Source organism: Mercenaria mercenaria, chromosome 1 (assembly GCF_021730395.1).
Source record: "Mercenaria mercenaria strain notata chromosome 1, MADL_Memer_1, whole genome shotgun sequence".
Lineage (NCBI taxonomy): Eukaryota > Metazoa > Mollusca > Bivalvia > Venerida > Veneridae > Mercenaria > Mercenaria mercenaria.
This window is the reverse complement of record NC_069361.1, coordinates 77607671-77627673: the sequence shown is the minus strand read 5'-3', so window position 1 is coordinate 77627673 and position 20003 is coordinate 77607671.

The following is a 20003-nucleotide window of genomic DNA, read 5'->3' as shown; positions in this document are numbered from 1 at the left end:
AAAGGGAATTCCTATAGTTTTTTATGCGCATCTTTCTGCGCAGCCGACACTTTCTATGGAAAACTGAACTGAAGTCAACATTTGTTGAAACATGTTACAGACACTCTTAAATATGAGGAATTTTGAGTGAAATAACATTTTTGATAAGTTATATCAGTAATCAAATGTTGATACTGGTTTATGTTGTATTGACAAGTATCATGCCTGACAGGTATCTTGCTATTTTTGTGGTTGTGTTTTCACATCGCATTTTAGTACAAAAACAGTGTTGTTCATATAATGTAAGATAATTGACTTAGTACTGATAAGACAATATCACCTTTCAGATTATTTAGTATTCAATTATAGAAAGAATAAAGAATTTTTAAAACTTTTTTTAAACTTTTAGCAGACATACATGTAACCAATTTGGCCAGGTTCGTGCCATTTCCGTCCGAACAGGTGTTGTATTCTAGCGGTCTTAACATAAAATTTAGCCTGGTGACCCATACATTTTTAGCCATTTTTATGTTCACAATACAATTATCTATACACAAGAAGAAAAAGAAAAAATTCTATGAAAGAGTTTTTTCAAAATTAAAAAAAAAATTCTTCACTATGGGTATTTTTCATTGAAAAAAGTTCACAAAAGTAAATATGAAACAATATTTTTTTTTCATTTGTACCCATTATTGTAAGGATAGAGTATTACAAATATGACTATGATATCAAATAAGTATATAATAAAATCTGTAAAACGAAAAAACCGTATTGTGCTGCCTGGATGTATATTTTGGTTGGTATTTATAAAAAAGCAGAAAATTATGAAAATGTTGAAAAATCGCTGGCAGTTTCAGCAACAGTGGGTGTGTTCAAAACAATTTTTCACAAAAACAAGCCTGGTGACCTATTGTTTTTATTTGTTCATTGTTTTCAGCACAAATTTTCCTATCATATATGTGAATTTAAAAAAATTCTATGAAAGGAAAAAAACTATAGGAATTCTCTTTAAGTAAAACGAAAATAATACTAACAGTTAAACTAATTGTATTCTATTACAATTTCTTTTCACATAGATTGATACTCTGTAATATTGTATTCTAGTGACTGTCCTGAACCTCTTCAAAATACACAGCAGCGTCTTTTTGCCGTTTTCTAGGTAGCAGACAATTCCCGAAATCAAACTTGTAGGCCTTCACATCCCGATCTGCCGTGAATGGTTTTTACGTGTTCCGCGTCTGATTTGTTTTTTTCACTTTTGTTATTGTCTTAACGTTTTTAGCCACAAATTGTTCGTAAGATGTCGCATACTTCTTCTCATTTTCAGTTATTGTATTGTAAGGACCTACCCCCTTAGGTAGTTGCACATCCTTATTAATCAGGATACCGTTCTACTTAGTAATAACTGGTATTTGCACATCAACATCTCTCTTGATAAAGCATGCAAATACAAGTGTATGTTGCGATTAACACCAGATGCGTTGAACTAGATACTTAGGGCAACTTCTTTGGATGCGTCGATATTGAACAATCACTGTAGGTGCGTCATTATAGATCATATACCTTGGGCAAACCTTGTTGGTCTCTTATTAGTCTAGGATGCAGCGGTTTCTTCCGGATCGTCGCTCCATATATAATGCGTATACATACACAGTCATGTTTCCTGTGGGCATGGCTGGCATAGATATGCATTGTACCAAAGTAGTTGTAATTTATTTTGTGTGAGGGTTAATGGGTACTAGACCATTGTTATATGCTGACCTCTTTGTCATTGTGTCTTTGCATCATATAACTTAATACACACATGACCATTTGTGCTATAATGACCAGTATATACTCGTATACACGTACTTTATCAACTGTCCCAGTCAATTACTTGGAAAAGCGCAAAGAACATCTGTGTAAATCTTCAAATGACTTTAATATTTGACGGTGTGTCAGTTACATATCATGCATGGTGTAGAATGCTCATCACATCAGTCAAATTTTTGCAGTACAATTCATATCATCAAAAACAGTAGCAGAGCGAGTACATCTAGTGATAAAATATCCAAATTTATACATAACATAAAGTATAAAAGTGTACAACGATGGACCGAGCCTATGCAATGGGTTTTTCTTCTCAAGTTATGGAACGGTTACATGGAAATTCTTTGAATGGCAATACAGGAAACAAAATACTTTTCGTAAAGATAAATAAATAAAATGACGACAATTGTTCGTCTAGTGTCCGTAACGTATCTGACGGCCACTTTTTGCGTCTGCTTGTCATTAAGCATCTGACGGCTAGTTTTCGTCTGGTGGCCATTAAGTATCTGACGGCTATTTTGCGTCTGGTAACCATTACGTATCTGATTAGCCCTTTTTCTCTCCAGTTGCCTTTAAGGATCTGACGGCCATTTCGCGTTTGGTAGCCATTAAGCATCTAATGGCCACTTTCTGTCTAGGGGCCATTAAGCATCTGATGACTCTTCTGCGTCCGGTAACCATTAAGTATCTGATTGGCCCTTTTTCTCTCCAGTAGCTATTAAGTTTCTGAAGGCCATTTTGCGTCTGGTAACCATAAAGGAATTGGTGGTTCTCTTGCGTTTGGTAGCTATTAAGTATCTGATGGCAATTTTGCGTCTTATGGTAATTAAGCATCTGACGGCCACCTTCTGTCTGGTGGCCATTAAGCATCTTATGGCCCTCTCGCTCTCCGGCGGCCATTAAGTTTCTGACGGCCATTTTGCGTGTGGTAGCCATTAAGGCATACAGGCAAATAGGTAAATGGCGCGAAAGAAATGGTAGTCGGATAATGGCGAATTCAAGTAGTCCTCAGTTTTTTCCCCTGTAGAGCTATTTACCTTATTTTCTTTGCAATGGTTTGCTGAAATCACATGACAGATCTATGCTTGACATGTAGGTAGCATTTTCATTATGAAATAATAACATGACAGAATTTATCATGGATACTTAGATCATACTCCACCACTACAATTTGGGGTCTCATTTTTCAGCTGATTTTGCAGTTGGTGTGTTTGACTGAAAATATTTTTCTTGCATCAAACATGACCACCACTTTTCTTTTGATTTTTATTCAGCACTGACAATATCCTTCAAGAAAATTTAAATTACAGACATTTAGAATGGGTCCTAATGTGTGCTGCAGCCATTGGAAATATGTCAATTTTATATAGAATAAAGAAGAACAACTATTTAGTGTGTTGTAACCTATAAGGTGACATTAAGTTTGAAATCTGGCCAGATGAGGGTGAAAATGGGATACTTTGATTAGAATTTGATAAAAAAATGAAAAATTTATTGCAATTTTGCTGTAAATATAGATAAAACATAAAAATATCACATTTTCACTGTTTTGGGTGTGTTTTTTTTCTTTCGAAAACTGCATATTTGTAGCCTAAAGATTGCTAATTTCTAGCAGTAAGAGATAAAATTGAACATATTTAACAGTTAAAATGTGTAATTTGTATGCAAATCAAAGTAGAAGATGACAAAACATGGCAAAACTAGGCTACAGTTAGGATAACTGATAGTTAATTATGTCGCGACAGCTTTTTTTGGCAAAATTTGACCCTTTATCTTACGTTACTGAAAAATGCAATAAAACCTTAGAAACTGTTGGTATCGAGCTAAAACCTTGTATTTTTTCATGCATTTAGGTTGCTTGTACATTTCAAAGTGTATCTGTCACAATCTTTTCTTTAGAGAAAAGGGTTTTTCTATAAGTATCTGACGACCATTTTGTGTCTGGTACTCATTAATCATCTGACGGCCATTTTACGTCTAGTGGTCATAAAGCATCTGACGATTCGTTTGCTTTTGGAAACCATTAAGTAACTTACGACTCTTTTGCGTCTGGAAGCAGGTAAGTATCCGAGACGGGCCTTTTGCGTCCGGTGACCACTAAGCTTCTGACGGCCATTTTACGTCTGGTGGTCATTAAGAAGCTGACGGTCCTTTTGCGTTTGGTAACCATTAAGTAACTGACGACACCTTTGCATCTGGAAGTCAATAAGTATCCGACGGCCCTTTTGCGTCTGGTGACCATTATACATCTGACGGATATTTGCGTCTGGTGGCTATTAAGCATCTGACTGCCCTTTTGCGTCTGGCCTGTTTTTAAACCTAAGATGAGACAGTTAAGAACTTCACCTACATTTCATAAAGACAAACATTCTGATGCCATTCTATGAAGATCGGACGAAAATGTGGCCTCGTGAGTGTTAACAATGATATTGGCAGTCAAACGTTAACATGGCATAGGCAGAGTTGTTTCGTGTCCGATCAAGAACTCTTTAATCCAAGGGATTACAATATTACTTGGCAAAAATGTTTCCCATAATCATACGACCTGCCATGGCAAAACCCAGAACCGTACCTAAAAGGCCAGGGTCACACTTTAAGATCAAAGGTCAATAGTGTTTTATCCCTGTCCGGCCCATACCTTTGTCATGCAAAACAGGATTTAAATATTAGTTGGAACAAATATTCGCTGGATAAGACGACATGTCACGAACAAAACTAAGACACCTAGCTCAAAGGTCAAGGTCACACTTGTCGGTCAAAGGTCAACATGGCTTTTTTTCTTGTCCGGTCTGCAACCCAACAATCCATAAAGGGATTTCTATATTACTTTGCACAAATGCACCCCATAATAAGACGATGTGTCATGCGCAACACCCAGACCCCTACCTTAAAGGTCAAGGTCACACCTTGAGGTAATATGTCAATAATGTTTTTCCTGTCCGGTCAATTACTCTGTCATCCATTAAGGAATTTAAATATCAATTGGCACAAATATTACCCTGGATAAGACGCTGTGTCATGTTCATAATCCGGACCCCTAGCTCAATTGTCAGGTCACACTTGGAGGTGGAAGGTCAATAGTTTTTTTTTTTTCCTTTTTCTGGTCCATAAATCTGTCAGCAATTAAGGGACTTTAATATAACTTGTCAGAAATGTTTCCCATAATGAGACAATACGCCATGTGCAATACCTAGACCCATAGCTTAAAGGTCAAGGTCACACTTGAAGGTCAAAAGTCAACGTTGATCTTTTCCTGTCTAGTCTGTAAAATATTTTAATATAAGCTTATGCGTCATATGGACCCATTAAAAGAATAGTTGGTGTATTTTTCTTTAGAATTATTTCCCTTAATTTAATGATTTCATACATTTTCTCATATTTCCCTACCAATTTCAAAATGGAATGTTATTAAAATTGAATATAAGTATATATTTTATATTTATAGGTATTATAAGCAATGAACGACTAGATTTATATATATGGACATTTTAATTCAAACGTTGTACTATAACATATTGTAATATAGTACAATATTGTCTATACATCATTGACAGATATCAGGTCATTATGTACTGCAGTAGAGAAAATTATTTGCCTTCCAGTAGGAGACTTAAAATTTGTATTACATGGCAATACTTCATTCGGTTGTTCGAAACACAATTTGATGATTTTTAGCCCATCTGAGAACAAAGTGCTAAACTTGGGCTATTGCGATCACACTGTGTCCGTCGTCCGTGGTCGTGCGTCTAGGTCAAGTGTAAAACTTGTTTACCTAAGACTTTAAACTAGGTCACTAGGTCAAATCATAGGAAAACATTTTAAGCACTCTAAAGGCCACATTTTCTGCTTCATCTTTATAAATCGACATAAGAATGTTACCCTATTTGAAATCTGTGTAAAGTTGAAAAGTGGTTTGTCTAAGGGTAAAAACTAGGTCACTGGACTAAATCATAGAAAACATTTGTACAAACTCTTAAAGTCGCATTGTCTTCATTTTCGTCGTGATACTTGGTAAGAATGTTTGCCTGTTTAAAAGCTGTTTAAAAAGAAAGCTTTGAAACTTAATTACTGACAGACTATATGTTATGGAAACACAGGAGAATTAGTTGTTTTTACTGATTTTTACACTGAAAATTGAAATCGTTTGTAACGCGTTAATCGAGGTAAACTGCCTTAATTATAAATATCTATTAACGGTCGTTAAATACATATTCATCCGTGGTGTATTGGTAAAGATAGCGGGAAAGTTTTTATTACCACAGCGGCCCGGGTTCGATTCCCGACTCGGGCATGTTTTTTTTCTTGATTTGGCGTTTTTAGCCAAAATCTGGAAGTCAGTGCCTTTAGAACAAACGCTAGCCTGCCCTCCAGAAGTCCTTTAGTTATCTTTCAAAACCTCATCTTATGTAAGATGGAACAAGTTCAAGACTACAACCTCCTGCCAAAGAAGAAGTGCGATGTTATGTAAGGGATATTTGTCTTTTTTTCCACAAGATATAGAAACATAGAAGAAAAATAAAGAACCCTCAGAAAGAACTTCTTTACCAGATCCTATCCGGTGTCAGAGTGATGTAATTATCGAACTCCAGTCAAATTCCAGGAAAGTACAGTTTACTTAAATGAAAAATAAACCCGGACAGTTATGGAATCGGACACACCGTAATGCGTTGTATCCACTGCCAATGCTTTGGAATCATTTTGGTCGATTATTTTACATGCCTGCATTGACAATTAAACAAGTACGGGGAAACTAATGTTGACTGATAACGTCATACTTATACTACGGTGCAAACGCAATCAGGTACCATTTCCTTCTTACTTTTTAATCGAAAACGAAAACAGCACCGTTTCTGCAACGAATCTTCCACCGTCACGATCTTGGAACCATTGCTTAATCGAAAACTATGGCCAATGTCTTGTTTATAACGGCATTCTTTTGCTATTTATAAATGGTGACTCTTTCATTTATCTTAAGATGTACAAAAATAAATTTGGCTTTACTATATATATGTCAAGGATATTACATGAGTATCTTTTTATATTGAATTTATTAAACGATAAATGAAATAATAAAATGCAAAGCTATTGTGAGCAATTTATTAAAAGAGTTTAATAAATTCAGTGTGGAAAGACATAAATGCAATATTTCTTTCTATCACATGTTAGCATTTCCTGCTGAAACATCAAAATTTTGTCTTTCTTTACCTATTATAGACCAAGTCAATTCGACCAACGTCTCCCATGCTTAAAACGACGTCAACGTCAAAGCTTTATTACACTGGTGTAATAACAAATTTATTTCACTCCCACGACGTCAAACATGTGATAAGTTAGCCTACTTGTTATTGTTTTAAGTCCATCGTTACTTTGCTATTAAGTATTTTGTAAACTTGCTTTTAGATTTTCTTGAATACAGTTATCTTTCAATCTTAAGTAATAAATACAACTGTAAATTCTTACTGTTGCTGTTTTTTGTATAATATCTATAATGTTATTTTCATTTTTCCACCAAAAACGCCTACCTCTGGCAGTACTGACTGCAGATATATACATGTGTACATTCTGTTTCGTCTAACTTATGAACTAATTAATTATCAAACATGTGCTGCAGATAGTTACTCTGTGTTAGTGTTGTAATAAGTGCCTTTTATTCTAACATGAGACAGTGACTTTAAATTAAACTGTGTTATCAGTGACTGCATTGTATGAGATGGTAGTGAATGATTTAAATTGATTAAAACGAAAAAATCAATATTTTACCCATCTGCCTCCGACAGGCCATGATGGGGGCATATATGTTTTACACATAGCTTTTGTTGCAATTTCCTATGCACATATACTGTACACCGTGCATATCTAAAACATTTATGATAAGTGGTTTATATTGCTTGGTATTGGTCTTGAATACACTAGAGCTACAGACGATTTATGTATTTCATAATTTTGAAATTTCAGGAGTGATAGATTTCTCTTTTTTTTCTTCCATGAAAATGCTGAAACTGAAGAAAAAGTCACTAAGCCAGAGGATTAATGACAGTAGAGTTCTTGTCAAAGGAGGAAAAGTAATGCGGTCCTGTCTCAGAAGAAAATAAGATTGCTGTTTGTCAGATAGGGGTTCAACCCGACCTACAGATAGAATAGCTATGTCTGTAGCTGTATAAGCTATTCCATCTAACGCAGGGTCTCTAGAATTAGATATAGGTATGAGTTGTCTCATTGTGACATTTGGTACACGTATAAAAGCGGCTTATCAATCAGTATAAACTGCCAAAACAACCAAATTACAAACACAACAGCAGAATTGTGTCAAAACTGCACAATAGTGTGCCCAAATTGGAATTTATGCTGGAGGTGATACAAAGACTCGGAGTCATAAGATTCCAGTTCCATTTATAAAGTCGCACCTGTTTATTGTAAAGATTGTCAAATAAGATCCATTTTGAATAAAGGAACACTTATTGTTGGGTCATTTAACCAGGCTGATAGTATATTCAACGGAGAATCACATGGATTCCAATGAACTGTGAATGTCGTGCGTCCATAGATGTATGCTAAATAATCAGATTAAGGTACACCGAAAGAGTTGGATAACGTGCTATTAGATTCTGACATTTTATATAGCAAAAGTTTAATTTATATCTAAAACAACGGGTATTTAAAGCAGGCTTTTGAATTTGGATGAAATACCTACTGTTGCCTCAATTTTGGATAAGGAGATAGTTGTTGAAACATTTGATATTATTTCTGGTGATCGTACTCGACAATTTGCTACTCCATGGTTGCCCTCCCTGTTTCAGATACTATACACTGCCTTCCAGTAATGATCATCCCTGCTATTCATGATTTGGTCAGTTTGTAAAGCTTTGTTTAAGGACAGTGAGTAATACCTTTAAAGATTGACTATCACTCGCACAGCCCAGATGGTTTTTCATGCCCTGATGGAAGATCATTACTTGTTTCTTTTCATTGTTTGGAACATCTGGTGATATTCATGTATGCAGTATATTGTAGCATGCTGATAGTCATATCATTTCAGTTTGACATGTTACCTATAAACCTAATGATTAGGTCTGACTGACAAGAAAATTGCCATATATGGTATGAAACATGATATATGTGATATAGATTCAAATAAGTGCAGTGTCCAAAGTACTTCAGCTAAAGTGTGGAAAAAGCCTCAAATCACTGGCAAAGGAAACAATTAGTCCCCTGCAATTCAAAGACTGAACTGATTGGAAGGTACTTTGAAGATAAAAAGAAAGAAGTCGAATATATGCAAAATAAGATAAAACAGAAAACTGACAGTAAAATATATCAGCAAATCTAAAAACAGAAGCAAAGAGGGCCTTTTTAATTTAAAGAAAGTGAAAACAATGCAAAGATAACTGCGAGATAATCTTTTGAATTTAAACAAAGTGGAAGAGAAGCAAAAAGAATTGCGAGAAGAGAATCTTTTGAAAACAAGACAAAGAACTTTGAAATCAATGAGAACTGCAAGAGTGTTTTCTGAATTTAAAGATAAAGAAAGAGATGCAAAGCGAACTGGAAGAGAATGTTTTGATAACACGACAAAGGACGCAGAAGCTTCAATGAAATCAAAGAGAACTGCAAGAGAGTCTTCTGACTTTAAAAGAAAAAGCATTGCAAACTCAAAGAGAAGAGTAAGGTTACTAGAACAATACAGAGTGTGGGAATCTAAAAGGAAACGAAAGTCGCGAGAAACTAATGATTTCAAATAAAGGGAAGCTGAGATACAAAGAAAGTCAAAAAGAAGGATAAGATCAGATCCACATAATTTAGAAAAAGAAAGAATTATTAAACACCATTGGGGATCAGATGCAAGAAATAAAATAGCTGAAAATGTGATTGATTTTGAATATAAAGCTTCCAAGCGTACATTTGCAGTTGTTGTGATCAAACCTTGTTAAGATACATTGTATCTGAAACAAGGTATTTGTCAAAAGGAAAAAAAATCATATTTGGCACATACAATATCAGTCGATAATAAAGATGGATATGCACGACATGCAAAACAAGCACTTTGTGAAATAAAGTTCTTGAGTTATCTGTTTTAAATGGAATGAAATAGTCTTCATGACCAAACGAATTAGAGTTGTTCCACTTGAAGAGCGTTAAATTGCTTTGTGAATACCACATCGTCAACTGTCCGTAAAAAGAAATATAGTTACTGTGTCTATTGACATACAAGCAGTTGTAAATGTACTGTCTAGGCTTTTTGATGAAAATGGTACGGTAAGTATACAACTGAAGAAAAAAAGTGCGTTTCCTCCGAAAATGTGAGACCCCATTAAGCAGTTTTATACTGGCCAATGAAATCTAGTGATATATATAAATATATCGAAGACCTCAGTGAGGAGATTGATAAAGATAGAAAGAACTGAAAACCCGAACAGGGGTATTTGTAAAAAAAAACAGTCATAATAATTACATGAGGTGTAAAGACAATTGCTGGTTTATTTCAAGTTTTAAAACTTCTGTGAAGACTGGAGTTTCTTAATACTGCATACGTATACTGAAATTACTGAAATACAAATTTATAATGAGATAATGTGATAAAAAAAAATAACTCAATATTTTCAAAAGAAAAAATTATTTAACAAGAATTTGATTGGAAAAAAATCCCGCACCGACTTAGAATTTGTTAACGAAACACTTTTGTCGTTGAATGCCTAGTAACCTTAATATAGACCCGAAAACAGGGGTTCCCTTTAAGTTGATATATTGAGCAGTTGCTCACCAGGAGACGAGAAATCATTTTTTTTTAAATAAACAATACATTTTGTCAAAATAAACAGGATTTTTAAAAAATAGACATAATTTGCAAAGAACAGACCCAGTCAGTTGCATTACTTTTTGAACCATCGCCCCTCGTATTGAAATCTAAACTACTATTTTAATACTTTCATATTAAATGGGGAGTAATAACTGAACTCTATAAAAGTCAATAAAACATGCATATCTAATTAATTGTATGTAATGTAAATTTTTCATTAAATATATCTAACACAACATCCAAAAAGAAAAGAATGCATAAACTATTTCAAAAATGAGACTGACCACCTTTAAAGATTATAGTGAACAGTATTGTAGAATTGTCCAAAAATACATGTTTCTAACGTTTATACTATAATAGTATACTTATCTTACTGAAGGCTTGAACGGTAGCTTGCATTTCCACTACCGTCAATGAACAGGCTCAATCAAACCGAGCCTGCAACATTTTCGTTTATGTCGTGTTGGGTGACCTGTGGTTTCCACTTTTTTTATTGAAGTAAACACTGCAGTAAGAAAAGTTGTTTTTTCGAAACAGGGGACACATCAAATTATATGAAAAGAACGCTTCAACAATTCGATTGGTTTTAGGCTCTGCTCTAAAATATGCAAGTCCAGTGTGGGGTTTCTCAGTATCTAATGATCTAATAACAGTTCATTTTAAGTTTTGTAAAACCATGATACTTGGCGTTAAACAGTTGAGCTAAGATATCATCCATTTTACATAAATGTATATGTTCTTATGATCAAGTATTGGTTTAAATTATTGAATACAAATATTGTTGGTATTTGCCGAAATGCGTTAAAACTATGTATTCAAAATGACGTTTGGAACTTTCAAGGTCAGTTTGAAGCCACAACATCTAAACACATTTTTAAATAAAATATATACTGTATATTGTTTTAGCAAAAATGGTTTGCCAACATTGCTGTAAATAATGTTTTAAATACATTATATTCACAAGTTAAAACATCGTTTTGTTTTTGTATAGAAAGTTAACTGCAAAGTAATCATGATTGAAAGCTCCATCTATTATGTATATAAAGCTTTGAGTTGGAACACTTACAAACATTTACAGTCAAACGAACACAAGATAAAGGGATGATATTTGATAGGATGATTAATTGTGGTCACTCTGTCTCAGTTATGGAGCATGCCTTGCTGAAAGGTTTGCCTGTACTTCCAATGTTGAATTTCTCATATGTACATAGACCAATAATATACACACTGTGGTAGTTCAAACACTGACACCACTGCTTGTAGTACTATATCCTATTGTAGGTACAAAAGTACATGTCTAGGAGATCTTATCAAAGGTTCAAATTTTCCTGTATGAACATTATCAGATAAAGGCAGTATGAATAAAGTGAGGTTAACATCATAACTAGAAACAAAAATACAACTTGTTGTAAACCAAAGCATGTCACCATATCATAATCACGAGTGGAAAGCATGAATTCTTCCATCAATTGTAATGTTTTCATACTTTCATATTATCAAGATTTGTTAGTACTGTTGTTAGTAAAATTATTTTAAACAAATATATCTGTAGTATTTATTATATAAGAAAACTATAAATAAACTACATGAAATAAACTAGATTGTATTGCTTTTTGGGACCACAAAAGAAATATAATGTGCATTGTTTGTCCATTTCTTTACTTTTTTATTTGATATTGACTTGATATTGGCTTAAGACTTAGCCTTACATTTTGAAAAAAAATCAAATAACACCAAATCATAGAAAGAAAAGTTGTTTCACGTGAAAATTGAACAGCATATAAAACATGTATATTACTCTATACAAAATCAGTTTACTGATATTTACATAGAAAAACCGGGAAAGGGCTGCATAAAAGGGCCACACTTTCGGACAGTTCAGCGCCTTTAAAAACACCATTTTCAAAGAACTGTTACATATTTTCGTGTCGATGCATTTGCAATAATGTCCCAGTGCTTAAATTTCACATGACTAGGTTGAACGTAGTTTTCAGCAACGGGAGAGTACGGCAGAACATGTAATGGTCAGGTAGATTGTTGGTAAAAATGTTGCTCGTTTATCAAATATTTCTGTGTTTTGAAGATATACTTCTAAACCTATTACAAATTGTATAATGTATCCACTATAAGATAACCATGCAGTAACAAAAGATCATGACTGTACAATCGTCCAATTCTTCAGCTATCCCTGTTTCATTTCCAGTCTTGAATTATCTGTTTTAAATGGAATGAAATAGTCTTCATGACCAAACGAATTAGAGTTGTTCCACTTGAAGAGCGTTTAATTGCATTGTGAATACCACATCGTCAACTGTCCGTAAAAAGAAATATAGTTACTGTGTCTATTGACATACAAGCAGTTGTAAATGTACTGTCTAGGCTTTTTGATGAAAATGGTACGGTAAGTATACAACTGAAGAAAAAATGTGCGTTTCCTCCGAAAATGTGCGACCCCATAGAGCAGTTTTATACTGGCCAATGAAATCTAGTGATATATATAAATATATCGAAGACCTCAGTGAGGAAATTGATAAAGATAGAAAGAACTGAAAACCCGAACAGGGGTATTTGTAAAAAAAAACAGTCATAATAATTACATGAGATGTAAAGACAACTGCTGGTTTATTTCAAGTTTTAAAACTTCTGTGAAGATTGGAGTTTCTTAATACTGCATACGTATACTGAAATTACTGAAATACAAATTTATAATGAGATAATGTGATAAAAAAAATAACTCAGCATTTTCAAAAGAAAAAATTATTTAACAAGAATTTGATTGGAAAAAAATCCCGCACCAACTTAGAATTTGTTAACGAAACACTTTTGTCGTTGAATGCCTAGTAACCTTAATATAGACCCGAAAACAGGGGTTCCCTTTAAGTTGATATATTGAGCAGTTGCTCACCAGGAGACAAGAAATCATTTTTTTTTAAATAAACAATACATTTTGTCAAAATAAACAGGATTTTTAAAAAATGGACATAATTTGCAAAGAACAGACCCAGTCAGTTGCATTACTTTTTGAACGAACGCCCCTCGTATTGAAATCTAAACTACTATTTTAATACTTTCATATTAAATGGGGAGTAATAACTGAACTCTATAAAAGTCAATAAAACATGCATATCTAATTAACTGTATGTAATGTAAATTTTTCATTAAATATATCTAACACAACATCCAAAAAGAAAAGAATGCATAAACTATTTCAAAAATGAGACTGACCACCTTTAAAGATTATAGTGAACAGTATTGTAGAATTGTCCAAAAATACATGTTTCTAACGTTTATATTATAATAGTATACTTATCTTACTGAAGGCTTGAACGGTAGCTTGCATTTCCACTACCGTCAATGGACAGGCTCAGTCAAACCGAGCCTGCAACATTTTCGTTTATGTCGTGTTGGGTGACCTGTGGTTTCCACTTTTTTTATTGAAGTAAAAACTGCAGTAAGAAAAGTTGTTTTTTCGAAACAGGGGACACATCAAATTATATGAAAAGAACGCTTCAACAGTTCGATTGGTTTTAGGCTCTGCTCTAAAATATGCAAGTCCAGTGTGGGGTTTCTCAGTATCTAATGATCTAATAACAGTTCATTTTAAGTTTTGTAAAACCATGATACTTGGCGTTAAGGGGACGCATACTTTGAAATTAGAAAAAAGTGGGTGGGGTATGATAAAATTTACCTGCAAAAAAGTACAAGGTTTTGGTACATGAAATGGATACTGTTTCAACTGTTATAAGTACACAAAGGATTGCTCACTAAAATAAAAATGAGAAAACTGAAACAAGAAAGTTATTGTTGAATTACATAAGACTTCTTGTGTACATTCAAAGTCAACAATTAAGACTTTTTGGTGCGAAAATAATAGTGCTTCACCTTGTCCAAACATTTATCAATGTCCTACAGATTCTAATTTAAAGAAAGAATGTGAAATATGGTCACTGTATTGCTTTTCATTTCGCATATGTAAGCTAAAACACATTATTTAGTTTGTTTACAAAGTAGTGCATAAGAAAAGATACGGTGGTCAAGGAATGCCACATTCCAAAACTAAAAGAGTATGTTCCCCTTAATACATTAAACAATTATCGTTACAGAAGTCTAGTGGCTTACAATAAGGGCCTAGAAATGTTGCCATTATTAATTTTTAACTTGGTATTCATGAACTACAATGCACTTAAATATCAAAACACATTTAACAAACTTTTGAAAATGTATTGTCTTAAAAATCCCTAAAATAAGGTATGAAATTTGGTTGAGAGGTCCAATCAATGTGTATATGTGCAAAAGTAACATTCTAATCTTGTTCACAAAAGTTACTAATACACAGCAGGCATGTCAATGATCAAAACTGGACGAATATACAGTTATCCTCACTTTAATGTCATTTATAATTTGTCCTTGAATTCTCCACCATACTTTTCATAATTCTGTTTGCACGAGTTGCACGAGAATGCTGTCATTCACGTAAAAAAATGGGGTCAAATAAGTTGTAAATGCAATATCATCTAAACGTAATTAATGGATTATGCAGTTCAAGATAAACTTTATCTCATAACGTAACGAACATGTATAATGTTGTAACAACAACTTTACTTACACTGATTTAAGTAGCAGTCGGTTTATAAGTGACTATTGATTCATTTTATGTTTTGTTATTGTTGTCAAAAAGTATAACGGAAGTGCCTCACAACTGAAGCGGAAACCAGTTTGATGCGCAAAGTAGTCCAATGTAAGTAATATTTTTTTGACAAATGTCCACAGAAATTAATAATTTTCTAATATTAAAGACGAATATCTGAATAGGATTCATTATTTGATAAGAAATTATAATCATCGACATGTTTTTTTTAAAAATCGTACACGTGCTGACACCTAAGTTGTCTCCCGTTGTTTATTAGAGTTACCTTTCGTCCGGCGCAGTAATACATTTGCAGTGAATCGCCGAGAAGTCGTGGGAAAATTAAAAACCATGTAAACAAACTAAAATTAACCACCTTTTCAAGATGAATTTCAAGTGATCGCCATTATGCATTTAACCCGCCTGACCTGTGTAGCATCTTAGATATCTGTTCTAAGGTATTCATTGTGTAGAATGTCATGTTATGCCCTTGCAATGCTAATCCCACTCTGATTTTTTTGTTTACATTTTTTATCAATGAGAAATATGGCGTCCATCCCGAGCTGAACTGACGTGGCGTTAAATTTTTACATGTTTAAGCAAACCTGGTGTGTTAGAAAGAAAATCTCATCCCTTCAACATTATTTGGAACACTGTTATTGTAAAAAACCTGTTTTTTCCTTATACAAAAGCTTAATATTTTGTGTTGAATGTACTTTCACAAAGACCTCTGTTTTCCTATTACATTCATAGTACCACATCCTTATCCACAAAATACTGAATATTACAGGTGTCCATCAGTATTATATCAGTTTAGGAATATGTTTTTTATTTTCCCACCATCGATTTCTTGAATATGCACCCCTTCGGCATTGCTGTATGAACTGTGAATGTAGCAATATGCGTCCCCTTAAACAGTTGAGCTAAGATATCATCCATTTTACATAAATGTATATGTTCTTATGATCAAGTATTGGTTTAAATTATTGAATACAAATATTGTTGGTATTTGCCGAAATGCGTTAAAACTATGTATTCAAAATGACGTTTGGAACTTTCAAGGTCAGTTTGAAGCCACAACATCTAAACACATTTTTAAATAAAATATATACTGTATATTGTTTTAGCAAAAATGGTTTGCCAACATTGCTGTAAATAATGTTTTAAATACATTATATTCACAAGTTAAAACATCGTTTTGTTTTTGTATAGAAAGTTAACTGCAAAGTAATCATGATTGAAAGCTCCATCTATTATGTATATAAAGCTTTGAGTTGGAACACTTACAAACATTTACAGTCAAACGAACACAAGATAAAGGGATGATATTTGATAGGATGATTAATTGTGGTCACTCTGTCTCAGTTATGGAGCATGCCTTGCTGAAAGGTTTGCCTGTACTTCCAATGTTGAATTTCTCATATGTACATAGACCAATAATATACACACTGTGGTAGTTCAAACACTGACACCACTGCTTGTAGTACTATATCCTATTGTAGGTACAAAAGTACATGTCTAGGAGATCTTATCAAAGGTTCAAATTTTCCTGTAGGAACATTATCAGATAAAGGCAGTATGAATAAAGTGAGGTTAACATCATAACTAGAAACAAAAATACAACTTGTTGTAAACCAAAGCATGTCACCATATCATAATCACGAGTGGAAAGCATGAATTCTTCCATCAATTGTAATGTTTTCATACTTTCATATTATCAAGATTTGTTAGTACTGTTGTTAGTAAAATTATTTTAAACAAATATATCTGTAGTATTTATTATATAAGAAAACTATAAATAAACTACATGAAATAAACTAGATTGTATTGCTTTCTGGCACCACAAAAGAAATATAATGTGCATTGTTTGTCCATTTCTTTACTTTTTTATTTGATATTGACTTGATATTGGCTTAAGACTTAGCCTTACATTTTGAGAAAAAAAATCAAACAACACCAAATCATAGAAAGAAAAGTTGTTTCACGTGAAAATTGAACAGCATATAAAACATGTATATTACTCTACACAAAATCAGTTTACTGATATTTACATAGAAAAAACCGGGAAAGGGCTGCATAAAAGGGCCACACTTTCGGACAGTTCAGCGCCTTTAAAAACACCATTTTCAAAGAACTGTTACATATTTTCGTGTCGATGCATTTGCAATAATGTCCCAGTACTTAAATTTCACATGACTAGGTTGAACGTAGTTTTCAGCAACGGGAGAGTACGGCAGAACATGTAATGGTCAGATAGATTGTTGGTAAAAATGTTGCTCGTTTATCAAATATTTCTTTGTTTTGAAGATATACTTCTAAACCTATTACAAATTGTATAATGTATCCACTATAAGATAACCATGCAGTAGCAAAAGATCATGACTGTACAATCGTCCAATTCTTCAGCTATCCCTGTTTCATTTCCAGTCAGAGACTCAATAAAATTGTTTCCTTGAACACACCGATACTTTCTATGTGGTGAAAAGAGTCCTAATTTCAAAAAACTTATGGCTAGAGGGTATGGCTGCAAATTCCAGTTTAAATACCAGGTGCACAACTTCACATGCTGAATAACAATCGTGTGAGGTTTGATGACTCTGGTAAAATACTTTTTGAGATTTGCACGAAAATTGGACGGATGGGCGGACAGACGGACGGACAGTCGGACGAACAAGGGCAACTTTCAATGCTCCCCCGCCCCCCTGTCCCCCCCCCAAAAAAAATAAGAAAAATGGGGGGAGGGTATAAATAATGTAAACTTCACAGGTCGTCTAACACGACAAAAAGTTTATGTTGCAGGGTCGGTTTAACTGAGCCTGTTTATAAACAGATAAACAAATTCATATCCCGTAAGATGTTGCATAGGGTACTTCCACATCCAAAAATTAGAAATTTACAATCCTAAAATTAAATTCATCCCTCGTGTCATAAATTTTGGTATGTATAAAAGTGTCGTAAATGGAAATGTGTAAATCTAAAAATGAAGCAGTAGTATCCATATTGTTAGCTTAATTCAACTGGAGTTTCCGGGGAAAATAGCATCCACCAGTTGAACAAAAATGGATTATCAATATTAAAACTAGAAAATGCTTTTGTAAAAAAGCGCATGTCTCCCCCAATGCAAAGTCCTATAGGCAAGAAGTCAATAGGGGTCAGGAGCAAAAGTCAAAGAGAAACTGATGGTTGGCTGCAATACGGATCATCTACTTGGCATGTCCAATCATCCCGCTAAATTTCAACACTCTTGGCCTAGTGGTTCTCAAGTCACTGTTCAGGCTTCTGTGACCTTGACCTTTGATCAAGTGACCTCAAAATAAATAGGGGTCATCTACTCTGCATGTCCAATCATCCTATAAGGTTTCAACATTGTAGGTCAAGTGGTTTTCAAGTTATTTCCAAAAAATGATTTTACATGAACAGGCCACTGTGGCCTTGACCTTTAATAGACTGACCCAAAAATCAATAGGGGTCATTTACTCTGCATGTTCAATCATCCTATGAAGTTTCAACATTCTGGGTCAAGTGGTTCTCAAGTTATTGATCGGAACTGGTTAACAATGTTCAGGCCCCTGTGACCTTGACCTTCAACGGAGTGACCCCAAAAACAATAGGGGTCATCTACTCTGCATGTTCAATCATCCTATGAAGTTTCAACATTCTGGGTCGAGAGGTTCTCAAGTTATTGATCGGAACTGGTTATCAATGTTCAGGCCCCTGTGACCTTGACCTTTAACAGAGTAACCCCAAAATCATTAGGGGTCATTTACTCTGCATGAACAATCATCATATGAAGTTTCAACATTCTGGGTCAAGAGGTTCTCAAGTTATTGATCGGAAATGGTTTTCCATGTTCAGGCCCCTGTAGCCTTGACCTTTAACAGAGTGACCCTAAAATCGTTAGGGGTCATCTACTCTGTATGACCAATCATCCTATGAAATTTCATCATTCTGGGTCAAGTGGTTCTCAAGTTACTGACCGGAAATGGTTTTCAATGTTCAGGGACCTGTGACCTTGACCTTTCACAGAGTGACCCCAAAAACAATAGGGGTCATCTACTCTGCATGACCAATCATCCTATTAAGTATTAACATTCTGGGTCAAGTGGTTCTCAAGTTACTGACCGGAAATGGTTTTCAATGTTCAGGCCCCTGTGACCTTGACCGTTAATAGAGTGACCCCAAAATCGATAGGAGTCATCTACTCTGCATGTACAATCATCCTATGAAGTTTCAACATTCTGGGTCAAGTGGTTCTCTAGTTATTGATCGGAAATGGTTCTCCATGTTCAGGCCCCTGTGACCTTGACCTTTGACAGAGTGACCCCAAAATCAATAGGGGTCATCTCCTCTTCATGACCAATCATCCTATGAAGGTTCAACATTCTGGGTCAAGTGGTTCTCTAGTTATTGATCGGAAATTGTTTTCCATTTTCAGGCCCCTGTGACCTTGACCTTTCACAGAGTGCCCCCAAAATCAATGGGGGTCATCTACTCTTCATGACCAATCATCCTATGAAGTTTCAACATTCTGGGTCAAGTGGTTCTCAAGTTACTGACCGGAAATTGTTTTCAATATTCGGGCCCCTGTGACCTTGACCTTTAATGGAGTGACCCCAAAATCGATAGGGGTCATCTACTCTGCATGTACAATCATCCTATGAAATTTCAACATTCTGGGTCAAGTGGTTCTCTAGTTATTGATCGGAAATGGTTTTCAATGTTCGGGCCCCTGTGACCTTGACCTTTGACGGAGTGACCCCAAAAACAATAGGGGTCGTCTACTCCAGCAGCCCT